This window comes from Canis lupus, chromosome 30, assembly GCF_048164855.1.
Source record: "Canis lupus baileyi chromosome 30, mCanLup2.hap1, whole genome shotgun sequence".
NCBI classification, from domain to species: Eukaryota; Metazoa; Chordata; class Mammalia; order Carnivora; family Canidae; genus Canis; species Canis lupus.
In genome coordinates this window covers 39,439,929-39,467,900 of record NC_132867.1, presented here as the reverse complement: position 1 = coordinate 39,467,900, position 27,972 = coordinate 39,439,929, and the positions used below count along the sequence as shown (strand labels likewise).

At 55.2% G+C, this 27,972-nt stretch overlaps 1 long non-coding RNA gene across 1 annotated transcript; it reads left to right on the top strand.

The window, feature by feature from the left end:
* LOC140621359 (uncharacterized) lies at nucleotides 1-27,967 on the top strand. Its single transcript, XR_012021074.1, has 3 exons — nucleotides 1-155; nucleotides 14,760-14,860; nucleotides 27,514-27,967. It is a non-coding gene; the product is annotated as an uncharacterized lncRNA (long non-coding RNA).
* Nucleotides 27,968-27,972: the final 5 nt, after the last annotated feature.

Sequence of the window (27,972 nt, the reverse complement as noted above, 5' to 3'; positions counted from 1 at the left end):
GGTGAGGAAGAGACACAGGCAGAGCAGAGAGGCTATTTCGGGCAGTGGAAACCCCCTATACGATGCTATCACAGTGGACGCATGTCACCATATCCTTGTACAAACCCACGGAACATAGAGCACCAAGAGGCAACCATGCAAACCATGGAGTCTGGGTGAGTATGATGCGTCAACGTAGGGTCGTCCTTGGCGAAAAAGGCACCTTTGGGTGAGTGATGTCGGTAACAGGGAGTCTGCAAATGCGGCGGCGAGGGTCCGTGGAAAATTCTTCTGGCTTGCTCTCAATTTTATCATAACCCCAAAATGGCTCCAAAAAATATATATAAAATATTAAATGAAAAAAAAAGTTCCATCCCCAGGGATGTTGCGTCACCGTGGTCTACCAACTGCCCAAAGTCTCCCCTCTGGGCCCCCGTTTGTCACAGTCTTCCGGGTGAGGCTCCGAGGACTCATCCAGGCAGAGGCCCGGATGGAAGGATGCCTTTTCCATCCCAGCATGAAGCATGCCCCCCGGGGGGTGGGGGGAGGGGAGGATTCGATGTGTTTGGTGGATGGGTGACTGCATGAGCGGCCAGCAGGCACGGGCTCATTGGCCACAGGGGACGGGGAGCCAGGAGCGTGCGTTCTGTGACCTCGTGGGAACGCACGGGCGCTCTCTGAGCATCCAGGCCGGAAGCCAGGACGGGTTTGCACCTGGATGTCTGGAGCCCCCCCCACCCCAGTGAGATTGGGGTGCCTCTGGCTGTCCTCGCGGCGCCTGCGCCCAGCACCGCAGGGGAGGGCGAGGGCTGGGATGCCGGGGCTTGTTCCCAGCCCGAGCCACAGAGCTTCCCACACTGCGCTCGGGACCCAGATCAAAGCCCCGGCCAGGCCCTCCGGCTAGAGTTGCTGGAGGCGGGCGCACATTCCTGCGTCTTGGCAGGAGGCGTCCTGGCAGAGGGCAGGCAGGGATCCGGGAGGCTCTGCCTTTGTTTCGAGGACGCTTTCTGAACCCAGATGCACAGATGCTCTCCTAGAGGCTGAGGCCTGGCCTGGCGGGATGGCCCGAGTGCAAGGCCGTGGGCCACATGGGGCTGCAAGGCTGTGGGCCACACTGCCACGGTGCCCCCGCTGTGGTTCCACCTGATGTCCCCATCCTTCCCGCCTGTGCCCGCGTGTGGGGGCCCCCATCACTCAGACCCTCTGCTCCCCGGCGCGCCACCCCTAGAGGACTCGGCCCGCCGTCCTTGGTTTGCCCACGCTCAGCGAAGCTTCAGCAATGACGGGAAGCCTAGAGCTCCAGCAACTGGATTCAGGGCATTTAGCAGGAACCGGTTTTGCTAAAAAAATAAGAGCCAAAGCCTCTTTCATCGTTGCGGCGCTCAAGACAAGGGCAGGGAGCCTTCGGATCGCCTTCCTGAATGCCCCAGAATCCAGAGCAGGTGTTTGCAAAGGGACAAGAGGGGGGCTTCACTTCAGGATTTCCACTGCCTCTCCACCCCCATTTCCTGGGGACGGGTGCTTCTTTTCGCCCAGCACCCTGCGTTTCTGGGGCTGGGTAAGCCCAGGCATCTGGGAGAGTCTGGGCGACGCTGGCTGAGTCAAGGCAAGGGCTAGAGCTCCCTCGTCTGGGAGCTGCAGCTTCCTGGACCCAGGTGTGTGCTCTGCTCAGGTTCAGCCAGGGTCCAGCAAACAGGAGTCCCAGACAGCCTTCGGCGCACAGGACCGGCTTGTCTGTGCACGACACGTGTCGGGTGGAGGCCCAGAAGCTGGGCTGTGTCCCTGGTCCCGAGGGGCTGATGCTGGTGCCACGCCGCCTTTCTGGCCCGGGGACCGCCTGGCTGCCCACCCTCCACTGAGCCCCTGTCGTGCGGGGTCCAGATGCGCCTCACTGGCCGGCGGCTTAGGGCAAGACCTTGCCATCTCTGTGCCACATGGGTGCTGTTCAGTGATGTAGCCTTTCACTGCATTCCCCCTTCTCATAAAAATTAGAGGCAATTGAACAATCAAGGTGATATAAAACCCGGTGCAATAAACCACAATGTCTCTAGATGTAACCCGCGCGAGGCAAGCGTGGAAGCCGCTAGGCAGGAGAAAGCGGATCCCGGGCCCTGGAGAGGGGGACCCCTGGAACCCCAGGACCCCTGGACCCCAGGGCTGACGGTGCTGGTGGGAAGGGAAGCCAGAACGGAAGAAGAGGCTCAGGATGAGAGAAATGTGTCTGAGACAATCATACCCAAAGGGGCCGGGCAGGTGTTTTATTATCTTTTAACTCGCTGGACCTGGGACCCCACATTTGCACCTTCGCGCCCAGGGGATTCGTTGGTCACAGAGTGGGAACGTTTCGACCAGGCGAGCCTCGGGGCGGCCCACAAACCCCGCAGGGAAACGCCAGGAGAGGAAGGCGTCTTCCAAAGCCGACGTTTGCGACGCTGACTTGAGAAATTAAAAGCAGGCAAACAGGTGTAAATGAAAGTAAACAGACAAACCCCAGAGAAGGTTCTGGGATGTCCCGGTAGAGCAACAGGAGCAGTCCTGGGCCTTGACTTCCTTCCCCCTGGACACCTTCTAGAGACGTGGAGTGACTCTTAGACCTTAGTCCTTGAAGAGACGCACGATATTTATCAATATCTAATTTATCAATATTTAATTCATCAAGACCTAATTTATCAGTATCTAATTACATGATATTTATCAATATCTAATTTATCAATACTTATTTCAAGACCTAATTTATTAATATCTAATTACACGATATTTATCAATGTCTAATTTATCAATATTTAATTCAAGACCTAATTTATCAGTATCTAATTACACGATATTTATCAATATCTAATTTATCAATACTTAATTCATCAAGACCTAATTTATCAATATCTAATTACACGATATTTATCAATTATCTAATTTACAATTTATCCCTCGTACCTTAATTCTCCCGAGCGCATGACCCCGGGCTGGTGGTTTCCCGCTGCTCCTGGCTCACCTCTCCTCTCCAACATCGTGCTCCCGCTGCCGCAGTCTGCCCGTGACCATTCCTCAGCGCGTTCCTATCATTTGACCTGGACTCCATTCATTTTGAAACAAGGAATCGAGGCTTTTTAGAAAATGAATTTAGGGTACCCCGGGTTGGGGGCTCAGTGGTTTAGCGCCACCTTCGGCCCAGGGCATGATCCTGGAGTCCTGGGATCGAGTCCTGCGTCGGGCTCCCTGCATGGAGCCTGCTTCTCCCTCTGCCTGTGTCTCTGCCTCTCTCTCTCTGTGTCTCTAGTGAATAAATAAATAAAATCTTTATTTAAAAGAAAATGAATTTACATCATCTCAAGCCCCTGTGATCCCTCCAGACCATCCGTGGTGGCCTCCAAGAAAGCAGCAGAAGCACAGCCCCAGGTACAGCCTGACCCTTCTCAGGAAAGGGCCGATCATTGGCACAGGTCAGGGTGCAGGTCGCCGGGGAGCCCAGGGGAGAAGGCACGTGCCACCCTGCCCCCTGCTGGCCAGAGAGCACCAAGTCCCGTCCCCCCCCCACCTGCCGCCTGCATCCTAACAGCTGGAGGGGGGGCATGAGTGGGTGGGAGGTAATCACAGACTGCCCTTGACACGTCCCCATCCCCAGGCCTCTGGGGAGCCAGTGAGCTTGCACAGGCTCAGCCCAGTGGAAAGAGAGGGGAAAAAGTGGGCCTTTTGCTCCTTGGCAAGGGGGAGGAAGGCTCCCCACTGTCCCCATGGGCCATCACGACCTAAGGCGCTTTAATGAGCGACCCCTGCCCCCTGGCCCAGTCTGGACAATGCACCCCAGTGTGAAGCCTCTGGAACTTACGCTGCAAGTCTCAGGCCCCAGCAAGGTGACCTCTTGCCTTCATGGAAGCCGGGGAGCCAGGGGGGTGCATAGCGGCCAAGGTGAGGCCTCCCTTCCTACCTGGGTCAAGCGCATCAGGAAACTCCGTCTGGCCTGGCGGAAATACAATGCTGGCCGCGATCGGGCGCCGCGGGTGTGGTGGTAGGCTTGCCGGGAGCTGCATTGGCAAAGGTTAAAAGAAACAGGTAAAATTAATTCCAATCGTATGATTTAACCCCACGTATCCAAAATACTATGGTTTCACCATGTAATGGTACAAACGTTAATAAGGACACATTTTACCTTGTCTGCGCTGTCTCCGAAGGCCAGTGAGCGCTTGGCCCCACGGCACCTCCTCCGAGCAGCCTCGCGGCCGGCCGCTGGGTCCGAGGGGACACAGAGCTCCAGACAGAAGGAGCCGCAGATGCCACAGTCCCACCCCTCCCCGCCAAATAAACTTCATGCCACAGCATTCGACTCAGCTTCGAGCTGGAAACAAGGAGTGTCACTTTCCTTTGTCCGAGAATTTAACTCAGATCTGCCAAAAAGCCTGGGTACCATGGCACGGGTGAGGGATGCGGGGCGGCACCCGGGGAGCTGTAATCACGGGGCTTTCGGTTGGGGGGGGCTGATTTAGATTCAGCACCAAAGAGCAACGCCGGGACAGATCGGGCGCCCGGGACGGCGACACAAAGGGCCACAACATGCTGGAAGCAACAGAAATGTGTTCTCACCACCGTGGGGGCCAGAATTCGAACTCGGCATGTGGGCAGGGCTGGTCCCTTCTGGAGGCCCCGAGACAGAGTCTGCTCCACCTCCCCCCTCCCTGCCCCGGCCAGGGCTTCTGGGGCTGCCGCAACTCTGGGGTAGCTGCTGGGCTCGCACACCCGGCACTCAGCCGCCTGCCTCTGTTCTCACATGTCCTGTCTCTCCTCCCTCTTCTGTGGACACCCGGGATTCCTCGGGTCGTGGGTGTCCCCCCTCCAGCCTCCAGCCCTGCCTTCGCACAGCTGTCTCTCTGTGACCTCTCCCCCTCCAATAAGGACACCGGTCACGGGGGGCAGGGCCCACCTGCTAATACAGGAGGAGCTCATCCATGGGTTGCACACAGGCCACGCCCAGAGCTCTTTCCTTTTTTTTTTTTTTAAGATTTTATTTATTTATTCACAGGAGACACAGAGAGAGAGAGGCAGAGACACAGGCAGAGGGAGAAGCAGGCTCCATGCAGGGAGCTCGATGTGAGACTCGATCCTAGGTCTCCAGGATCATACCCCGGGCTGAAGGCGGCGCTAACCGCTGAGCCACCCGGGCTGCTTGAGCTCTTTCCTTTTACTAATATCACCTACTTGGATGGTGGAGACAAGCATTGACAGCGCAGGTCGTGCAGTGAGACCGGAAAGGGCTGGCCTGCCTTTATTAGCTTTGCCCCTTGTGTGTGGCAGCTGGCAGAGGCTGCGTCTGCCGGGACTGTGTGATGCGCGCATCAACTCAACCTGGCTTTAATATGAGACTCCATGGCTCTCACTCCCGGGAAGTCTGGGAATCCCGGGGTGGTTTGATCCACACGCTCAACAGTGGCATTGAGAACTTGTGGACATAGTCTCTGCCTGCCTCAAGGGGCCTCCCTCATGGTGACAAAGAGGCTGCTGCAGTTCCAAGTATCCCACCTTCATACGGTACCACCCAGGAGAAAAGAACTCTCGCTTCCAGAATGTGTCTCAAAAAGCTTTTTGTTCTCTCAGGCCTCAATGGGGACAAATGTCACCCGTATCTTCACAGCAGTGAGCTGCCTGCAGGCTCATTTCTGAAGCATCTGTCTGGTCATGGGAATTCTGTGTACTGATAACCTTAGGTCAGGGTCGCCGACTAATCCCTGGGCTCTCAGACAGACTCATCTGGCTGCGTTCGACCGACCGAGGCCTCCGTCCTCAAACCTGTGACCGTGACGTGACTTGAGGGAGCTCAGGAGGCTGCAAGTATCTCCCTGCAGGAACCCTGTGTGGCGGTGGCATCTGACCTGACTTTATTTCTAGAAATGATCCTAAGGAAACCCCCGGAAATATAGGATGCGTGATTTATGCATGAAGATGTTCATTTTGGATTACATTTATTTATTTGTTTGTTTGTTTATAAATATTTTATTTATTTATTCATGAGAGACACAGAGAGAGAGGCAGAGACACAGGCAGAGGGAGAAGCAGGCTCCATGCAGGGAGCCCGACATGGGACTCGATCCCAGGTCTCCAGGATCACGCCCTGGGCTGAAGGCAGGCGCCAAACCGCCGAGCCACCCGGGCTGCCCTTGGATTACTTTTAAATTGCAAACAGTTGGAAGCAATCTAAATAAAATCGGTTAGCTGTTTGATGGGATATTATAGACCCATTTCAAGGAATATTTAATTACACAGAAAAATGGTGATGATATTTCAAAGGAAAAGTGCACAGTCTAAACCCAGCTTGGTACCCATGGCAAAAAAAAAAAAAAAAAAAAGGAAGAGGACCATCTCTGAGAGGTAGGGTCTTTCCCAATAAGGTCACATTCTGAGGTCCTAGAGGTTAGGACTGGAACATATGGCTTCTAAGGGGACACAGTACAGCCCATAACTGTCTGCATATATATGTTTAGACACACACACATTTTTTAGAAAGATAATAATGAAATAGAAAAAAGTGCCTTTTCTCGGCCAGTGTAGAAGGATGCCCGCTGGCCCCGCCAGTCTCTGTCCCACTCCCGGCCTCCCCTCTCCCTCCTTCCCCGCAGGCCCGGCCCCAGCTGGCGATGCCGGCCCCCACATCCCCCCTGCCCCTTGCCCTTCTGACTCCGTCTCTGGTGGCAGCCTGCTTTCCTCTGTCCTCCGGTTGAGGACCTGCAGACCAAAGTCACCATTATTCACTGACGCACAGCAACTCGAGGCCAAGAGAAGACCCCGCCTTGGGAGGATGTGGACCGCGGAAGAGGGTTGGCTCCCGGCCGGTTGCGGAGGCCGGTCTGCTCACCTCACTTCCACGGAGCTCCCTCCAGAACGAGCCCCGGGCTGAGCAGGGGCGCAGGTGCAGAACCACAGTCCCCGCCTGCGGGGAGGTCCCTGTGGGCAGCACGGGACACAGGTGCACAGACACCAGCGTCAAGGCTCCTTCTGCAATGCGGGGGCTTCCCAGGAGGTTTCCTGGGGGAGGCAACGTAATAACGGGGTGTCCAGACCTCGAGAGCAGGCTAAAGGGAGTGAGAGGGCACAGATGGGCAGGAAGGCATCAGTCAGGCTGGGCACACAGTGTCCCTTGGGAGCCTAGCGGGAGGCGGCACTGGGCAAGGGCTGGAGCAGGGCTTTACCCTGGATGCCACTGGCAGGGCTGTGTAGGGCTGAGGAGGGGTAGGGGAGGGGTCATAGGATGAAGGCCCCGTGTGGCCAGGAGGGGCTATGGGAGTAAGGGGGCAGCTCCAGGGCCTCGGGGGGAGAACCTCACCCCTTCTGACCTTGGAGGTGGCCCAGGACAGAGAACAGAGCTGGGCCGGGTTTGAGCAGCAGAGGGGAGCTTGCTTCCAGGAGCCGTGGAGCTTGAGCAGACTCCGGGACAGTGTGCTGGAAATTTCCAGCAGGTGTGGGAAGAGGGTGCAGATTCTGGGCTGGGGGACAGACGCCCCCAGTCCAGGGTGTAGCCGGGAGAGCCCCAGTCCCGGGGACACCTGGACTTAGGGACGCCCTGGCAGGATAGGGGCTGGTGGAAGGACGGCTTCCATTCTAGGGCCTTCTGCGTGGACGTGGTCAGCTGGGCCTATCGGCGGGGGATTGCGTAGCCTGCAGGGTCCAGGTAATCCGGGGTTGGCCCTCCCTGCCTCCCCCTGCACCCACGGCTCTTTCTGCAGGAGGCCCAGGCCCTGCCCTCCAGCGTGGCTCTCCCTTCTCTATTGCACTTTCCTTCCGAGCTGGCATAGGGCCACCGTGGCCTGGGAGAGCTCCTGCCCTCCATGGGGTCGCAGCAATGCCACATGGGGGTGGGGGAAGCACCGCAGTCGGCCGGAGGAGGTGGGGCCACATCGGGGCATGTGTCCCCTGCGGAAGTCCGCACGCTGGGACTGGAGGCTGGAAGCCAGAGAGGGAGGCGCCTGCGGAGGGCCATGCTCTCTCCAGAGGCCCCAGGGCAGAGTGATTCCCGGCCACTGTCCCAGCTGCTGGGGTGGCTGGGGACTCTCGGCATCCTTTGGCTTGTAGACGCGTCGCCCCCGCCTCCGCCCGTGTCCTGGTGCATCTCTCCGCCTGTGTCTCTTTAATCCAGGACACCATCGTTGGATTTGGGGCCCAGCCTTGTCCAGACCGGCCGCCTCATACCTTGGTTACGTCTCCCCGATTCCGAACGAGGGCGCATCCGCAGGCGCCCGGGGCTGGCACCTAGCCCCAGCTCTCTGCGGGACGCGGGGAAGCCCCCGCGACGGGAGAGAAGCCCACATGCCGCAATGCGGGCCTCGCGCTTTGCCCCTCGGGCCCTGGGGAGCTAGCCGTCCAACGAGAAAGGCTCCCCAGGGACCGGGGCGTGGTGAGGGAGTAGCTGAGAAACCTCAAGAATGCAGAGCCCCAAACTTCCTTAACCTGAGACAGTGAGAGTCCCGGATCAAAGCATCCCCAGAACAATGCCCCGGGCCGCGGTGTCTTCCCCCCGTGTCTCGTGTCAGGCTCCCACCCGCTTTTAACCCCGGCCAGCACCGCGTGCGCCCGGCCTCCGGCTCCCTGGGGCTCCCCACCGAAGTCACCAGGCAGGCAGGGGCTGGGGCTCCGGGGCTGCGAGCCACCTGCCCAGCTCCTCCCCGGCCAGGGGCACCTGTGCCCACAGGCAGCGGCTTTGACTTAGGTCCTTCTCAAGCCCTTGGGACCTGCTCCCCGAGCCCCTGAGCCCCTGCGCTCCTGCAGCCTGAGCCCCGGACGGGCTGAGCTGGGCGTCAGGAGCCTGCGGGTTGGGGTCCTGGCCCGCCTCTGCGCACTCCGGGGGCGGGGGGGCGGGGGGGGGGCGGGACTGGCACGTCCCCGCAGCTGGAAGTCCTGCTCCAGGCTCGGGATCAACCTGTCTCCCAGATTCCAGCCCAGCTCTGCCTGTGCGGCCTCAGGGACTTGGCAAAGGTGCTCAGCCCTGGGTGGCTCGCTCTCCTGTAAAGTGGGCCAGTGCGAGCACCGCCCCCAGGGCCGTGCGGGGTGGCCGGCACCGTGCCCTTCATGCTGCAGCGCGGGGCCTGGCGCTCGCTCGGAGGGTCCCCGCTCACCTGTCACTCTGGGCCTTCCTTTCCTCGCATAACGAGTGACATAACTCCCGGGGTCCCTTCCAGGGTGGGCGCCAGGCACACTCTAGCCCCTGCCTGAAAAGATAAATGGGGACATAGTAACAACTCCAAGAGCCTGCTTATTTGACTGGGGCAGTGCCAAGCAGGGGTGCTGGGGGCGCACCCCCGACAGAGGCCAGGAGAAAGATTTATGCAAAGTGAGGAGACGAAAATGAAATGGTTTGCTGGCTGCAGCGTGAAGCCTAGGTGGCTGCGGTGATTGGATGTCCTTAGAGCTTTGGCTTGGCGACCTTGAGGCATCTGCAGACTCAGTTTGCGTTCTGCTTAGGCAGGCCCCAGCACTGGAGTCACCTCAGTGTGACGGCCTCCTTGTTTACTTAATTCACACCCTTAATTCACAGTCCCCAAGGCAACCCTGCCCCCTTCTGCACGGTGAGGACCACGTGGGTTCCCTAGACCAAGCCTCTGGCCAGGCCGACCTCACAGGCTGTGACCTTGGCAATCTCACAGGGTGGAACTCACTGGGCCCTGAGGTCAAAAGACCTGAGGTCTGCAGCTCACAGGGCTCCAGGGTCCCAGGGCCCCAGGGTCCCAGGGTCCCAGGGTCCCAGGGTCCCAGGGCTCCAGTATCCCCAGCTCGTAGGTCCCCAGCCCACAGGTTTTCTAGCTCACAGAGTCCCAGGGTCACAGAGTCCCCAGCTCACAGGGTCCCAGCTCACAGGGTCCCAGCTTAAAGGGTCTCAGGGCCCCAGTATCCCCAGCTCACAAGTCCCCAGCCCACAGGGTTCCAGGGTCCCAGGATCCCAGGGTCCAGGGTCTCCAGCTCACAGGGTGCCAGCTCACAGGGTCTCCAGTTCACAGGGTCCCAGCTCACAGGGTCTCCAGCTCACAGGGTCCCCAGCTCACAGAGTTCCAGGGTTCCAGGGTCCCACGGTCCCAGGGTCTCCAGCCCACAGGGTCCCAGCTCACAGGGTCTCCAGCTAACAGGGTCCCCAGCTCACAGGGTTCCAGGGTCTCAGGGTCCCAGTTCACAGGGTCTCCAGCTCACAGGGTTCCAGGGTCCCAGGGTCCCAGCTCACAGGGTCTCTAGCTCACAGGGTCTCCAGCTCACAGGGTCCCCAGCTTATAGGGTCCCAGCTCACAGGGTCTCCAGCTCACAGGGTCCCCAGCTCACAGGGTCTCCAGCTCACAGGGTCCCCAGCTCACAGGGTTCCAGGGTCCCAGGGTCCCAGCTCACAGGGTCCACAGCTCACAGGGTCTCCAGTTCACAGGGTCCCCAGCTTATAGGGTCCCAGCTCACAGGGTCTCCAGCTCACAGGGTCCCCAGCTCACAGATCCCCAGCTCACAGGATCCCCAGCTCACAGATCCCCAGCTCACAGGGTCTCCAGCTCACAGGGTCCCCAGCTCACAGGGTTCCAGGGTATCAGGGTCCCAGTTCACAGGGTCTCCAGCTCACAGGGTCCCAGCTCACAGGGTCTCTAGCTCACAGGGTCTCCAGCTCACAGGGTCCCCAGCTCACAGGGTTCCAAGGTCCCAGGGTCCCAGCTCACAGGGTCTCTAGCTCACAGGATCTCCAGCTCACAGGGTCCCCAGCTTATAGGGTCCCAGCTCACAGGTCCCCAGCTCACAGGGTCCCCAGCTCATAGGGTTTCAAGGTCCCAGGGTCCCAGCTCACAGGGTCCCCAGCTCACAGGGTCTCCAGCTCACAGGGTTCCCAGCTCACAGGGTCCCCAGCTCACAGGGTCTCCAGCTCACAGGGTTCCAGGGTCCCAGGGTCCCAGCTCACAGGGTCCACAGCTCACAGGGTCTCCAGCTCACAGGGTCCCCAGCTTATAGGGTCCCAGCTCACAGGGTCCCCAGCTCACAGATCCCCAGCTCACAGGGTCTCCAGCTCACAGGGTCCCCAGCTCACAGGGTTCCAGGGTCTCAGGGTCCCAGTTCACAGGGTCTCCAGCTCACAGGGTCCCAGCTCACAGGGTCCCCAGCTCACAGGGTCCCCAGCTCACAGGGTTCCAAGGTCCCAGGGTCCCAGCTCACAGGGTCTCTAGCTCACAGGGTCTCCAGCTCACAGGGTCCCCAGCTCACAGGGTCCCAGCTCACAGGGTCCCCAGCTCACAGGGTCCCCAGCTCACAGGGTCTCCAGCTCATAGGTCTCCAGCTCACAGGGTCCCCAGCTCATAGGGTTTCAAGGTCCCAGGGTCCCAGCTCACAGGGTCCCCAGTTCACAGGGTCCCCAGCTCACAGGGTCCACAGCTCACAGGGTTCCCAGCTCATAGGGTCCCCAGCTCACAGGGTCTCTAGCTCACAGGGTCTCCAGCTCACAGGGTCCCCAGCTTATAGGGTCCCAGCTCACAGGGTCCCCAGCTCACAGGGTCTCCAGCTCACAGGGTCCCCAGCTTATAGGGTCCCAGCTCACAGGATCCCCAGCTCACAGATCCCCAGCTCACCGGGTCTCCAGCTCACAGGGTCCCCAGCTCACAGGGTTCCAGGGTCTCAGGGTCCCAGTTCACAGGGTCTCCAGCTCACAGGGTCCCAGCTCACAGGGTCCCCAGCTCACAGGGTCCCCAGCTCACAGGGTTCCAAGGTCCCAGGGTCCCAGCTCACAGGGTCTCTAGCTCACAGGGTCTCCAGCTCACAGGGTCCCCAGCTTATAGGGTCCCAGCTCACAGGGTCCACAGCTCACAGGGTCTCCAGCTCATAGGTCTCCAGCTCACAGGGTCCCCAGCTCATAGGGTTTCAAGGTCCCAGGGTCCCAGCTCACAGGGTCCCCAGTTCACAGGGTCCCCAGCTCACAGGTCCCCAGCTCACAGGGTCCACAGCTCACAGGGTCCACAGCTCACAGGGTCCCAGGGCCCCAGGGTCCCCAGCTCATGGGGCCCCAGCTCACAGGGTTCCCAGGGTCACAGAGCCCTGGCCTCAGAAGGGTCTGTCCTCAGAGGGCCCCTTGCCGGGCTCAGTACTATGCCCCTGCCACTCAGAAGGTCTCATTACTACTTGAACAAAGGCCTTGCATGTTCATGTTGCCCCGGGTCCCTTCAAAGCATGTGGCCCTGCTGCCCCCTCTAAAGGGACCCTTGAGCTTCCCTCTCGCAGACTCAGGCTGCATCAGAGCAGGTATGTGACCTCTGAACCTGCAGGAGAGGGGAGTACCTGGGTGTAAACCCCCACACCAGACGGACCCCAGAATCTGGGCTGCTGATCCGTGTTCGCATGAGTGGGGGTGGGCACCAGAGAAGGGGCAGAAATCTCATCGGAGGAGCCTGGCTGGGGGCCGGGGGCCGGGCTGTGGGGGCTCCTGGGGACAGGGAGGAGGGTCCCCACTAAGGATGGGGAGGACTGAGTGTGTGTAGGGCCATCAGGACAGGGAGGGGAGGACAGAGGAGAGAGTCCCAGAGCGAGGCCGGGGAGCACAGTGGGGGTGGGGGGCAAAGGAGGAGCTCCCCATCTCCCTGCTCCTCTCGGAGGCTGGGCCGAGCCTGGATGACGGAAAGCCCGGTGGCCCCACCGGCTGGGCCTCTCTGCGCAGGGAGCGAGGGCCTCTCTTGCTGTGGGCCAGCACTGAGATGGCGGCGACCACCGTGGGGGATGCGACACCTCCTGGCCCAGAGCAGAGGGTGGCAGGTGGTGGGGTCATCATGTTGGCCCGTCGAGGCTGGTGGAGCCAGAAAGCGTGAAGGCTCAGTGCTTCCTGCCTGTGAGCCTGCAGGGTTTTACCAGGAGGGTGGGAAGGAGCGAGGGGCCGGGGCCAGGGGCTGGGGGGGCTGCAGGTACAGGTGCTATCAGCCCCGGCCTGCGAGGTAAAAGGACAGGGGACGGGGCTGCTGGGCAGGGGCACCTGAGAGCCAGAAGGACGAGGGGTCACAGCGTGCAACGCTCAGCATGGCCTTGCCCAGACCATGCCTGGCCTCAGCAGGCGGCCGCTGGGGGGTGTCCAGGTGCCCCGGAGTGCCAGGTGCCTTGTGTCTCTGTGGGCCTGGGGGCTTGGGGCCTCCCCGAATGGCCTGTGTGTCCCTGGAGGCCTCCAGCCCACCGTCATAGGAAGTAGCCCATGGAGGTGGAGACCGAGCGTCTCTTCCAGAAGCTCTCTGGTTGGCATCGGCTGGCGGGCCCGGCCTGGTCGGCTCATCCGGGAGCAAGAGTGTGGCCGGGAGAAGCCAGTGTCTCCTGACGCTGCCCCAGGAGATGGGACGGCGCGAGGCTTGCGTGGGCACAACCGGATAGTGAGCCCTCCCTGCTGGAGCACATGCACCTCTGCAGCCCAAAGAGGCGGGTGGGGGACCTGGATGCTTGTGGGCCCCCCACCCCCGTGAGCACAGGCTGGACGCTGCGGGCAGCTCTTCCCAAGGCCTCCTTCTCCCAACCTCACCCCGCCTCCCCCACCTGGCCTTCAGGATCTTGCACCGTGGAGCACAGGTCTCAGGGGAGGGGCGCAGGGGCTCTGCACCCCCATATGATGGGCAGGGACCCCAAGGACCAACATTCGTTTTCTGGGGTGACCGTAAGGAACGGCCACGAACCAGGAGCATAAATAGCCGAATCGTGTTCCCTCGCAGTCTGGAGGCCAGAGTCAGAAACCGGGGTGTCAGCGTGCCTGTGTTCTCTCTGAGAGCTGCAGGGGGGGGGTCATTCCTCCCTGCCCCCCCTCCTCGCTCCAGCCTCAGTGGTCACGTGGCCTCCTCATGCATCTGTGTGTCTCTAGCTCTTTCCAAGGACTCCAGTCATTGGCCCAGGGCCTCCCCCCGTTCCCCCACCGATCCTGGGGGACCTCATGGGAAGCTTGATCACACCTGCAAAAACCTTAATTTCAAATAAGGTCACTTGAGAGTGACCAGCGTGTGTTTTGGGAGGACGTGATTCATGGCACACCTGGGACTCTGCTTCTCTTTCAAGACAGTGCGTGCTCCCATCTGTTTACCCCTCCCCTCTCCCCCCTGCCCCTGCCACCTCCCACCCCTCTCCACCCGCTGCCCCAGGACTTCCTCCAGGACTTGGCTTCCCTGCCCTGAGCACCCCCTGCCCCCACCAGGAGGTCACCTTCCCCAACTCCCACACTCAGCGGGCTTCACCTCTGCAAGCCTGGCCTTGACCCCCTTCTGCAGGCCTGTCCCTTTCTGTCCCGCCCCCTCCCTGCCAGAGCCTAGAAGGAGCACAGGCTGCAGAGTCCGAATTCCATGGATGGTGCAACCGGGTGGTGCTGGAACCTGGGGCGGTCACCACGCTCATTTGGCGACTCCTTAAAGGGAAATGCAGACCAGATGGTGCACGAAGACCATCGCGGCAGGGCGGGCTCAGGAAGGCCCCCACGGTGGAATGCACCCCGTGGTCCCACCACCATCCCGCCCGTCCCTCCCAGCCATCCTGTTCTGAGTGGCCTCCCACCCTGGCTCATAAGTAACCCCTGTGTCCTCCACAGTAGACTCAAGGGGTCTCATCCATCCCTCCCTGCCTGAGCACCCCACCCCCTGCCGAGCCCAGAGTCCTCGCCCCCATGGGGCCCTGCAGCCTGGCCTGTGCTCTGCTCACCCCACGCTCCCCTCAGCCACAGCCATCCACTTCAGCCACTATCATCGCCGCACGATCAGTGATGTACTAACTTTTATGGAGTCTGTTCTCAATACAAAATTAATATAGTCTCATGCTAATTTTTTGTGTGTGTGTGCAAATTCCAGGGGGAAAAACAAAAGCTTAAAGCAACCTGTATTCTCACCATCCAGAAAAGAAAAAAAAAATCACTTGTAACCTGTTGGGGTCTTTCCAGCACTTCCTGTAGGTAAGTGCTAGGGCTGGAATGTTTGCGTGCCCCCAAAATTCAAATCTTGAAACCCTGATGTCTGGGGTGAGATTAGGGGGCGGGGCCCTCAGGAGGTGCTGGGGTGAGGAGGGTGGGGCTCGTGAAAGAGACCCCAGAGGGACCCCTGGGGCTACATTTGGCTCAGGGCGTGATCCCAGGGTCCCAGGATCAAGTCCTGCATCAGGCTCCCCGCAGGGAGCCTGCTTCTCCCTCTGCCTGTGGCTCTGCCTCTCATGAATAAATAAATAAAATCTTCAAAAAAAATTTTTTTTTAATGAAAGAGACCCCAAAGAGCTCCCCGTTTCCTTCCCCTGTGCGGATGCAGTGGGAAGAGCACTCTCACCCCGCCATGCAGGCAACCTGCAGAAGTGTGGGAGGCGCATTCCTATGGTTCGTGAGCCCCCCAGAGCATGGTATTGGGGTACAACAGCCCCAACGGGCTGAGCCAGTCAGTTCTAAAGCAGAAGTTGAAAGGGTAAGGTTTTGGGTCCTGCTTCGTGGCCTTGATAGCACAGCACCCACAGCCCTGTGCCACCCCGGGGCCTTGGTGTGTTTGTGGGCTCAGCCCAGGGAGGCTGGGAGCCAAACTGGGGGGCTGTTGGGCCCACGAGGGAGGGCGGGGGCTCTCCGGCTCCCCTGCCCCACTGCCGGCGGGACAGCATCTTGCTTTCGGTGTGGGGGCCACTGTGCAATATGTTTAAATGTTCAAAGAAGCCTTTTAGTGCTAAACTCTGGGGGGACCACTGTTTAGTGCCCCCTCCCGGCGTCCTACACGGCGAATACATCTGACGTTAGTTAGTGGCTCTCTATGGAGACACGTGTTGGGGACTTTGATCACTGTTCCAACGCAGGGGACCTCATGGCTTTGGAGGTAGCTCCTCGTGCCTCCCACGAGAAAGGCCGCTGGCAGGTGGAGGCCACCACCGACCCTCCACGGACGTGCCCCCTCACTGGACACCGGTGTGTCCAAGTGCACTTGCAGCCGCGGCGAGTGGACTGGAAACCCAACAGTCAGGGCCGTGTGACTCTGAGGCTTTAGAGTCCAAGTGCCAACATCTGAAGTCACCTTTAGGGTAATAAATAGGACATAAAAAGAGGGAGAGAGGGAATCAGGGGGGAAGCGAGCTGGGCAAGCTAGCACAGGGTGGAAGAGAAATTTATCTGGGTTTGGAAGCAGAGGGGGAGGTGAGGAGGGGGAGAAAGGCAAAGTGGGGGCAGCCCGGGTGGCTCAGCGGTTTAGCATCACCTTCAACCCAAGGCCTGATCCTGGAGACCCGGGATCGAGTCCCCGCAGGGAGCCTGCTTCTCCCTCTGCCTGTGTGTCTGCCTCTCTCTCTCTGTGCCTCTCAGGAATCAATAAATAAAATCTTCTAAAAAATAAAATAAATAGAATCAAATCAAATCAAATCAAAATCCACTGCGGGGCCAGGGGCCCAGCAGTCAGGAGCGGGACGCACGCTGGGAGCTGTCCTGGTTCGCTGCTGAGGGACACTGCCCTGCGGGTCCGCGCCTCTCCCGAGGCCCCCTCCTGGGGGGCGTGCGGCACAGCCGGCGTGGAAACCAGGGTTTTCTTACTTCAAATATTCAGCTAGACCATGCAGGCTCCAGTAACGAGCCGCCAGGCCCGAGCCTGGGCCCTGCCCACTGTCACCCCCCCACCCCCACCCCCACCCCCGTCTGTCCCTGGCCAGTTGACCTTGTACCGGACAGGGACGTCTTCTCTTATTTGATAAAAGGGTTCTCGGGGCCGTGAGTGGGGTGAGGACAGGGTACTCCGGACCTTTGCACACCAGGTATTCTCAAACTGGGTGCGACTAGCACAGGGGTGACCTCTGGGTGGCTGGACGGCCCACTGAGGCCAGATCACCCCCCCAATCCCCCACCGCTGCGATCGGTGGCAGGTACGCCTCCCCCAGGCTGCCGCTTTGGCATAAGGATTCTTTTGAGATTAGGGTGCCTGAAACCCAGCCTGTGAAGACAGGCTCTCCGGGTCCCCTTCCTTCCTAAGAGCAGGGGAGCAAAGTCCCACAGGAATGGTGCCCTCTCTGTGCCGGGAAGAAGGGCGCCTTCCCGTCACCAGAGGCAGGAAGTTCCACACAAACAGCCCCTGTTAAAATAACTCCGACCTCTGCCCTCCCAGCCCGCCCGCCATATATTATAGCGACGTCCACATTCCCCTCTCAGCTCAACTTGCTGTAAATGCACTTAGGTGGTGCCCGTTCTTGGGGTCATTTCCTTATGAAGGCTCGCACGCCCCATGGAACCTGCAATAAATGAGAGTGTGCTTTGCTCCTGTCCTCTGCCCTATGTCCGCTGAATTCTGGGGCCCAGCTGGAGAGCTTGAGGGGGAGAGAGAGCTCGGCCCCCCACCGCTGCATGGCACTAGGCACGGATCCATCAGATGGACTCTGGCCGTGGTGTAGAGCAGGGCCCTGGGGACCCCCTGAGCCAGGGCTTACCTCTTTGGAGAGGACTCCACTTGGAGGGTCTTGGGGAAGCAGCTAGACTAGGACCGGACTTGCTTCAGGGACACGAGGCACAGCCCTGCAGGTGCATCCAGCTGAGCACTGTCTCCACCCTCAGCTCTGCACACACTGCCCCCCCAGCTCTCTGTGCTCCCCATCACCCATTCTGCAGACACCGTGGGGCCTTATCGTTTCCTAAGAGTAGGACTGGCTCTTGCTTTCACCTGTGATCCCCTACATGCACCTTGTATGTGGTCGGGGTTCATAAGCGTGGGGTGAGTTGAAGAAATGTGTTTGTTGACTGAATGAACAACTCTGCAGGCACGAAGAGGGCATGACCCTATATGGTTACGTTAGCTATTGCTGCGTAACAAATTGACCCAGGGTGCTTGGATCACTTATCACCTCACAGCTTTCATGAGTCAGGAATCCGGGAACGGCTTGGCTGAGTGTCCCTTCTCCAGAGCCCCTCCTAAGGTTGTGCAGCAAGGTCGCCTGGGGCCTCGATCATCCTAAGGCTCAGCTGGGCCCGCTCACTCAGCAGACATCAGCGGGATTCGGCTCCTTGAAGCCGGGCTGTTGGTCAGAGGCTCCCCTCAGATTCCGGCATGGGGGCTCGGGCCTCTGGGACAGGGCTGCTCGCCTCCTTGGAGCGTGCAGGCAGGGCAGGCCATCGAGAGAGGGCCCCGCAGGGTGCAAGTTGGTGCTGAAAATAATTGTGGACGTGATGCTCCATCACTCTTGCTTTCCGTCCATGAGAAGCAAGTCAGTAGGACCGGCCCCGGCTCCAGGGGAAGGGACGGTGCAGGAGGTGAGCACCCCAAGGTGGCATCACCGAGGGCCGGCCTGCCTGGAGCCCGCCGGCCGCCCAGCGCTGAGCACTGGGGTGGAGCCGACTGGAAGCAGCAGCAGCAACAGCAGGGACAAGTGACACTCGCCTCCTGCTAATTATGTGCCCGCCCCCGGCCCAGGGCTTTATGTGAAACACCTGCGGCTCCCCAGCCCCATCGTGTTGGTGTCCTCAACTATCATCTGATAACACGGAGACTCAGGCGGTGAGTGGCTTTCCCACGGTGATCCATGAGGGATGGAGCCGGCCACCAGCCCGGATCGCCTTGGCTACAAGGGTTCAATCCCACTGAGTCTCCATCTCAGCCTTTCTCACCCGTGAATGATCTCCTCTAAGCAGGCTTCCCGGAGGAGGTGGCACCGGGTTCAATCGTGAAGGTGGCAAAAGCCTGTAGCTGGATGACACAGTTGGAGGAAATGCCAAAGTGCCGAGGCTAGGTCCCCCCGACCTCCGCGGCCGGAGTCTGCTGCTGGGGATGAGGAAGCAAAAAAGCATGTCCTCGGGCTACTAATTTCACTGCGTGTTCTGGAACCTGCTACCATATGAAGTGCGCTTCTGCCCTGACATTCCTGACAACACCCTGTTGCCACCAGCCAAGGTTTACTCTTGGCAAAAGGACACGCGTGGCCTGGGTTTACAGGTGACCGAGCACCAAACAACGACCAAGCTGCTGTGCCAACGCTCCAGTGATCCTCTCGTCTTGGGGCCTCACAGAGGCATCGGCGCGAGGCCCGCTGCTTGCGGGGCTGCTCTGCACACGGGCGTGATGAGCCACAAAGGCAAGACAAATAATTGCACAAGGACGGGGAGGCAAGAGGCTAACAGCAGCCCAGGCCCGCCCCGGAGGAGGTCCGGCCCTCGCCTCGGCCGAAGCGGCCCCGCTGAAGCCCCGGATGGCCTGTCACTTCCAGGAACGGACACAGAGCGGGAGCGCCACCTGTCCCCGGGGCCCCAAATCCATGAGACCTTTTCTGGGCTGCAGGCCCGTCTGTCCAGTGTTATAGGTTGAAGGGGCTGCGCACTGCAGGTGAATGAAGGTGTCCTTACAGGTCGGGTGGCCCCGGATCAACACGCAGGAAAAAAAAAGGAGACGGTGTTTGGGGTCAGTAGCGCTGTGGGGTGGCCTCGGCCGTGGTCACATCTGCAGCACTTATCTTGCAGGCTGTATGTTCTGTGGGGCTCCTTGTGTGGCGCCCGAGTGTCCTGGTGCGGAACCCTCAGGGTATGGGACGGAGGGGAGCTCCCCCGGGGGCAGCTGGAGGAAAGCACGACACACAGATGGCTCGGAAGCACAGGAGTCGACTCTCTCACGGTTCTGGGGACCGGAAGGCGGAGACCTGTGTCACCAGACAGTCAACAGACTGTCGCTCTGTTCCTTGCCTCTTGCAGCTTCTGGTGGCAGCCAGAAATCCCTGGCTGGTGGCTGCTTCGCTGTGTTCACGTGGCTTCCTCCTGTCCGGTGTGTGAAACCTCTGCCTTTCTTTCACAAGGACATGCAATGACATTTAGGGCCTTTCTGGATGACCCAGGACAATCTCCCCATCTCAAGGTCTTTAATCACACCTGCAAAGCCATTATTATTATTATTATTATTATTATTATTATTATTATTAGCCTTTTCAGGCCACATTCATAGGTTCCAGGAATAGGGCTGGGTTCCTTGGGGAAGCACCGCCTTCCACAGACGGTGACCGCGGGGTGGAGGGGTTGTCCCACGAGGCTCGGGCGCCTCTGACCGCTGCCTCTCCACCCCACGGGGCAGCAGGTCTGTATCGCAAACAAGGTTTTTTTTTTGGGTGGGGGGGCAAAAAAACAAAACCAAAAACAAAACCAGGAAACCAATTTAGAGCAACGGCACGACCAGAACTTTGTCAGAAGCACAAGCAAACTGCCTCCCACCTCACACAGTGCAGAGAAAGGTGTTTGCTTTTCTTTTTTAAGTGTACCGAAGTCTAAACAGTGGTTCTCTAGGGAGTGGGAATGTGGGATGACTTCTCTTTTCTCTTTCCTTTTTTATGGGGGTTTTTGACCTGCAGGATGGACGGAAACCCGGCGGCTTGTCCTGTGGCACCGAGCAAAGACAACGCTGGCCCTCTCTCGAGTCTGGGACCCTGAGCTTTGTGAAAGCACCCTGTCTCCTTTGTGTGGACAAGTGGGGGGGGGGCGTATTCTTTGTATTTGTTTTTTGGGGGGTTTTGTTTGTTTTTTGTTTTTTTTGTTGGTTTTTTTTTGTTTTTTTTTTTGGTGCCAGTTTACCGTGGGAGGAGAGCCGCAGCCAGACTGCCTTTCCCAAGGGCATACCTTAAAGTTTCCGAGATACTTGAGTCTCAGGATAAGCAAACGCTTATCTAGGATTATTTGCCTGGTGATCGAAGTGACTCCTCGAAAAGCCTTTCCCCGCGCTGTGTCAACAGTAACTCTGAGCTAGATGTAAATGATTAACACGTTCTTATGGAGAAAAAGATGCAGAATGCCCATTATGGTGTGTCAGGGTTGCCTACCCCATCTTATTTAGTAGGTGCTCAATATATTTACAAAGCCTAAAGGCTATATAAACGTCCGGGGAGGCAGGCCAGGAAATCTCTCTCGTTTGTATGGCAGCTTTACAGATTAGAAAGCAAATGGAATGGATCATATTTCAAAGAGTTTTCTTAACACCTATTGTCCGCTGGCCCAAGGAATCTCGCCTGGTTTGGGAAGAAAGCTTCTTTCGGAGACAAAAAAAAAAATCTGGCACCTGTCAGACCCCTTCCCAGAGGGGGGCTAGAAGCCTCCCTTTCTGCCCACCTCCACCCACCCACCCCCACCCCCGGGTGGCTTTAGACAACTCGTTTTTCTTTAAGGAGGACTGTCGCCTCCACAGTCTGTGTGCTAATAATCCACCAGGGTTAAGTGTCACAGGAGTGGGACCGAATAGTGTCCAAGGACGTCATCGCCCTTCTCCGGTTGCTAGGCAACACCTCCTTCACCAGAGGTGGACAAAACAGGTTGGAGGAGATACCAGAAAAACAGCCTTCTCCCAGGTCACGGCCCCACTGCCTGCTGGAAAGGGACAAGACAGAGGAGCCTCTCTTGAGGCCACCCACTCAGTTCTCCTCTCCTCCAGAGCCCTGCAGTCAATGGAATGATCTCGAAGCCCCTGGGTGCGGTCGGTGTGTGTTACCAAGTGGGCTCCCTGGGGGCACTGGGCCTGCCCGCTGTCTCATCGGCCGCCTCGCCAGGACTGCGCCAGCACCGAGTGCGGGGGCTCACGGGCTCCACCTGTTCCCTGGATGCCAGCGTTGCGCAGCCATGGGGAGGCTCACGAACCCCAGGTTCGGCGAGGGCAGGTTTCAAACGGTCACATGTTTGCAGTGGCTGTCAGCAGGGTGGGACACGACCGCAGTCCCCTCTCCATTTCCCGTCTCCGAGAGTCCCCTGAGCAGGAGGCGATGTGGGAGGTCCCAGTGGGGACCAGCTTTTGGGATCGCACCTCTGGTTGTAGACACCTGCTCAGCTAGGAACTGACTGCCGCCTCTGGGCAACGAGTCTTTAAGAGTCTGCTGATGCTTGCTTTAAAAAGTGGATATTTCGGGACACCTGGGTGGCTCAGTGGTTGAGCATCTGCCTTTGGCTCAGGTCGTGATAGCCGGGTCTTGGGATCGAGTCTCAAGTCCCTGTGGGGAGCCTGCCTCTCCCTCTGCCTGTATCTCTCATGAATAAATAAAATCTTTTTTAAAAAGTGGATATTTCTCCCAGGAATCAGCCCAGCAGGAGTGCTTGCACAAAGATATGCGTGTTTAGATTCACAGTGTTTGCCGTAGCAACAGTAACAGCCAAACAGACAAGAGGAAGACCATTAATGGAGGCATAATGTTATTTTAGCATCTCTGAATAAGGAGACGCTACACAGTCACTAAAAAGAGCAGGGTAGATCTAGGTGTGTGGGTGTGGAAGAGGTCCTTGATGTTTTACCCAGAGGAGCAAATTGACGGATAAGCACCATATAAAACTCTGTGTGTGGATAGATGCGTGTCTAGTCTATTTATGTAACATATATCCTGGGAGCATGTAGACGCATTGAAACACTAGCCTATAAACAGTGGAAAACTAATACCTAGTTCAGTGGGATTCCTGTGGTGTCCCCTGGTGGAAGCAGTCCCCGTTCGGGAACTGGGACCTCTAAATCCGTAGAGCTCACAGTGGTTGGGGGTTGGCGCACACAAATTCCCCAACCGGGTCACTGGGTGAAATGGTAAGTAGGGACCCTCCTACTTTCCATCCCTTGGTTTCCAGACTCCTGCTTTCTACCTATTGTGGACCATATAAAGGCCACTGATGTGGAGGGTCTGATGATGTTCTGGAGGATGGTGCACCCTCCTCATGAGATGTCACCTCCAAAATGGTCTTCAACAGGTCATATCCAGTGGTATTGGGCTGACAGCCTTGGGACGGTGTGGTATGTGATGTGGCCAACGGGTCCCACGGCCACGTACCCATTCATCCATCCCGTTTGTTGAATGCTGAGTCCCCTGGTCCAAATGCAATGCAGGTAATGCCGGTGGATCAAGTGCTCTATGGACTCAGAGACGGTGGTTCTGGCTGAGCTTCTGCAGTCAGGAATTCCCAACCCAGGCCCAGAATATATGCCTATTTTTGTTAAATGTATTATTACCTCTCCCAGTGTCTAGTGCAGTCAACTTAGCCTCTGTGGCTGACTGGTCTCCTTGAGGAGTTGTGTCCGAGCAAGGATCACTCGTGGTTTCTATTGCTGGAAGGCTTGGCACTCAGCAGCAGTAGACAGCTAGGTCAGTCTCAGGAAAGAGGAAGTACCTGCAGTTGCATAGCCTCCTGCACTCACGCATCCTCTGGGCTGGCCTCAGAGACTGGCTAGCCACTGCTGGCCCTGTAGTTTTGTCTACCTGACTGTGTAGCGCCTCTTCATGGGAGCTGTTCTCTGAGTCCTGGTAGTCTGGTCCAGCATGGAAGAAGCTTGAAAGTCACCATTCTGTCCCAACAACAAGTAAATAGCAGAATTGAAAAGTCAGTCATTCTTCTTAGATCTGTAAGAGAAGTGAGGTCACAGGGCAAACCACTGCCCTTCAAAGTGGAGGCACCCACAGATGAATACGGAGAATTACAGTTTGCTGGGGCTGTGGCCAGGGCTAGGAGACCCCGACTGTAATTCCCAAACTGCTGGAGGCTCAGTGTAGACAAGCCTGAGAGATCGAGAACTTCAGGGGACCCAGTCATGAGGGATGGTCTCTGCACTTTTGTGAGTTTTACCTCCTAGAACTCTTGGTGTCAGAGGAAAATCCCCTCATGCTTCTGGCAGGGTGAAGGGATAAAAGAAACACCTTGAAATACAGTAGAGAATTCTTAATGAGGCTCCCTCACAAAAAAATATTCACCAGGGCTTAACCACATAGGTTTTTATCAGCCTCACTGACCTATGGAAAGGAAAATACACAACTCAGCCCCTCTAGTCAACCTGTCTCATGTAAGGGGGGAGGCCTGAGAAACTCTTGAGAAGAGGCATTGGCTCACTGGAAGCCTGAGCCCTGATCAGAGGACTACAGAACGCGTCCCTCCCCACCAACACCTCACCACCATGGTACTAAAGGTTATTTACAGCAGTTCCTTCGACTCAGGTCATCATGTCTGGCTATCGAGAAAAAAAAAAATCACAAGGCAAAAGGCTAAAAAACACATTTGCAGCCAGAGCAAGAGACAGAAGCAGACATGGCCAACATGTTGGAATGATCAGACCAGGAATTCAGAACCACTCTGACACATGTGCAAGGGCTCCGATGGGTAAAGCAGACAGCAGGCAAGAACAGATGGGAAAACGTAAACAGAGAGATGGAAAGAACCAGAAAGAGACAGAAATGAAGAATGCCTTTGATGGGTGTCCTAGTAGACTGGACACAGGTGAGAAAGTATCTCTGATGCTCTCTGATTTATTGGCAGAAACCCACAAAACTGAAATGCAAAGGGAACAAAGACAAAACACCAGAACAGGACACCTGAGGACTGTGGGATGACATGGGGGACATACCCTCTGTGAGGTGGGAAAGGCAGAGGAGAAGAGCAAGAGGAGCAGAAATAATGACCGAGGCTCCCCTAAACTACTGTCAGACACCAAACCACAGACCAGGAGGCTCAGAGAGCACCACCCAGGTCAGTGCAAAAATCACTACATCCAGGCACATCATTACATCATTTCCAAACTGCAGACAATAAGAGATGAAGGAAAAATCCTGAATGAGGCCAAAGAAAAGAAACACCTTACCTACACAGGGCCACAGGCAAGGATTACACCGGCTTTTCCTCAGAAGCCATGTAAGCAAGGAAAGAAGAGAGAGAGAGATTTAAAGTGTGTTGAGAGGGGAAAAAAAAAACCCATCACCTGAGAATCCTATACCCTGCAAAATTCTCCCTCAAAAATGAAGGGAAAAATAAAGACTTTCTGAGACAAATCATACTAAAGGATTTTCTTTCTTTCTTTTTTTTTTTTTTTGCCAGTAAACCTGCTTTGCAAGAAGATTTTTAGAGCAAAGGAAGTGATATAGGTCAGAAATTTTGGTCTATATAGAGTAAGGCAGCATAATGAAGGAATAAGTGGAGATGAAAAGAACAATTTTTATTTTTCCTATTTTTAATTGATTTGGCATAAGGGTTTGTTCACGATGATAATACCCACATATCGTTGATTATGTATACTTATGCATATATTATATATGTACACATAAGCATACACATTGTGCTTATTTACATATGTAATACATAAGCATATATAGAAACATATATATAGGAAATAATTAACTACAGTTTTATATTTAAAGTGGGATTTCTGGTAGATAGCAGATAGTTGGATCATGCTTTCTTATCCAATTTAAAAATCTCTGCCTTTTGATTCTGATATTTAGGCCTTTCGCATTTAGTGGAAGTTGTTGATATACTTAAAGGTAAAATGCCATCTCGCTGGTCGTGTTCTATTTGTGCCATCTGTTCTTTTTTCTCTTTTTTAATTATCCCATTTCATCTCTATTCTTGGCCTCATTAGTCACACATCTTTTCAAAGTGGATTGGTCCACTCTGGAGAGTTCATAATTTACACCTTTAATAGAACACAATCTACCCCCAGATGCTATTTTGCTGTTCACCTGTAGAGCCGGGACTCTACAGCCGTGTCCTTTCACATCACATTGTCTGAGTGAGTGTTGTCTTGCTTATGTCTACACATGTGAAGAACCCCCATTACAGTGTTTGCTCCAGACAGTCAATTATCTTATAAAGCTTTTTGGGTTTAATTTCTCTCTAGAATCATTTCTAGAGCTGTTTTTTTCTCTTGTGTACATCCCAGGTTCTCTCTGCTCTCAGAATCACTAGCTTGAAGAAATTTTCTGAATATTTCTGGCAGTGTATGTCTTTGGCTAAGTTTTGTTTATCTGAGCAAGTGTTTGTTTCATTTTAATTTTTAAAGATGTTATCTTAAAAGTTTCATAGGGTTGACGGATTTTTCGTTTAGTATTTTATTTTTTAAAAAAGATTTTATTTTATTTATTTATTCATGAGAGACACACAGAGAGAGGCAGAGACACAGGCAGAGGGGGAAACAGGCTCCCTGTGGGGAGCCTGAAGGGGGACTCGATCCCAGGACCCTGGGAGCATGTGCTGAGCCAAAGGCAGATGCTCAACTGCTGAGCCACCCAGGCGTCCTTCTTTTAGTATTTTAAAGATGTCTTTCCATTGTCTTTTGAATTGTATCATTTCTAGTTAGACTCTGAAGAAATTCTTATGTTTGTTCTGTATGGAGCATGTCTTTTTCATGAGGATGCCTTCAAGATTTCTTCTTTTCTTTTGGTTTTATAGTCAGACTTTTAATGATGGGCTCAGGTCATTGTTTTTTGTAGGAGTGGAGGGCTGATATTTTTATCCTACTTGGGGTGCTCTGAGCTTGTGGGATCTATAATTTTATGACTTTTGTTATTTTTAGAAAGTTAATGATAATTTTGAAGAAATTAAATATTTCTTCTGCCTTATTGTCTCCCCTATTTCTAGGGCTTTAATTACAGACATTAGTGATGACTTAAGACTGTCCTAGAGCTCTTTGAGGTTTTATTCTTATTTTTTCCCCTACTGTTTTTTCCTTGTGTTTTAGTACTGGGAATATCTATTAACTTATCTTTAAATTTTATTTTATTTTATATTTTAAAAAAGATTTTATTCATTTATTCATGAGAGACACAGAGAGAGGCAGAGACACAGGCAGAGGGAGAAAGCAGGCTCCATGCAGGGAGCCTGATGTGGGACTCGATCCCAGGACCCCAGGATCACACCCTGGGCCCAAGGCAGGTTCTAAGCCGCTGAGCCTCAGGGATCCCTTATCTTTAAATTTTAATGATTCCACACTTGGCTGTGTCAAGTCTACTGATGAGCCCACTGAAGGAATTTATTTTTGATATTGCATTTTGGTTTTTACATAATCTTTTTGACTCTTTCGTATAGTGCGCAACTCTCTGCCAAAATTCTCCATCAGTTCATATATGGAATCCATGTTTTACTCCTGATTATTTAACATATTAATCTTAGTTATTTTACTTATTTATTTGAAGCTTTACATCTCCCACATGATTCAATGCTTCAGTTCATCCTGAATATAACTGTTATTCTCAATTTAACATTTATCATTCCCATGCTTTTATTTATGAATTTACCACACATATCCCTCCTAATAATTTAGTCCATCTCTTAACCTCTCTTACATATTTGCTACTTTTTAAACTCTTTTTGCTGCATTTGGAATATTTTCTTTGGATCTGCCTTCTGATTTCTCTAATTCTCTCTTCAGCTGAGTCTAATATTCTGTTTAGGTTGTTCACTAAATTTTTAATTTTCATTACTTGATTTTTTTTATTTCTAGAAGTTGTCTTTGTTTCCCTCACATCTGTTTGTTTCTTCTTCTTTAATAGGTTCTCACTCTGTTTTCATATTTATAGTTCTGTCTTTTATTTCTTTAAACATTAACTTGGTGTTCTCCTTTTATAGAGATGCTGTACATTACATTCCCTAATTCATTTGTCTTATAATTGGAAGTTTGTAACCTTTGGCCACCTTCACCCATTTCACTCACCCCTTGCCCCCACCTCTGAAATTCTCTCTCTCTCTTTTTTTTTTGATTCCACATATAAGTGAGATCCTACAGCACTGTTGACTCTTGAACAACATGAGTCTGAATGGCCTGGATTTAAAAAAAAAATATAGCATAGTACTGTAAAAGTATCTTCTCTTCCTTATGGATTTTAAAGATTAAAAAAAATTTTTTTTATTCATAGAGACACAGAGAGAAAGAGAGGCAGAGACACAGGCAGAGGGAGAAGCAAGCTCCACACAGGGAGTCCAATGCGGGACTCGATCCCAGGACTCCAGGATCACATCCTGGACTGAAGACGGCGCTAAACCACTGAGCCACCCAGGCTGCCCTGTCTTCTCATTTTTGATTGAATATCAGATATCATGTGCTAGTGTTTCTTCCTGGAAATGGGTGGGTCTCTCCAGTCAGGTTATGTGTGTGATGGGGGGGAAGTTTGGATCAACCTGCTCAGATGTTGACCTTGGTTTGGGTTTTATTGTTATTGTGATGACCTTCAAGGTACCTAAGAGTTTAGATTCTTTTATGGTGGGTTTCCAGGGCCGTGTGCTTAGGGCAAGGGCTGGAGGCACAGTGTTCTTGCTCTGCCCTGAGTTTTCTCCTGCCCTCGTGTGTCTGGCACGTGGAGGGGACCTCTACACAT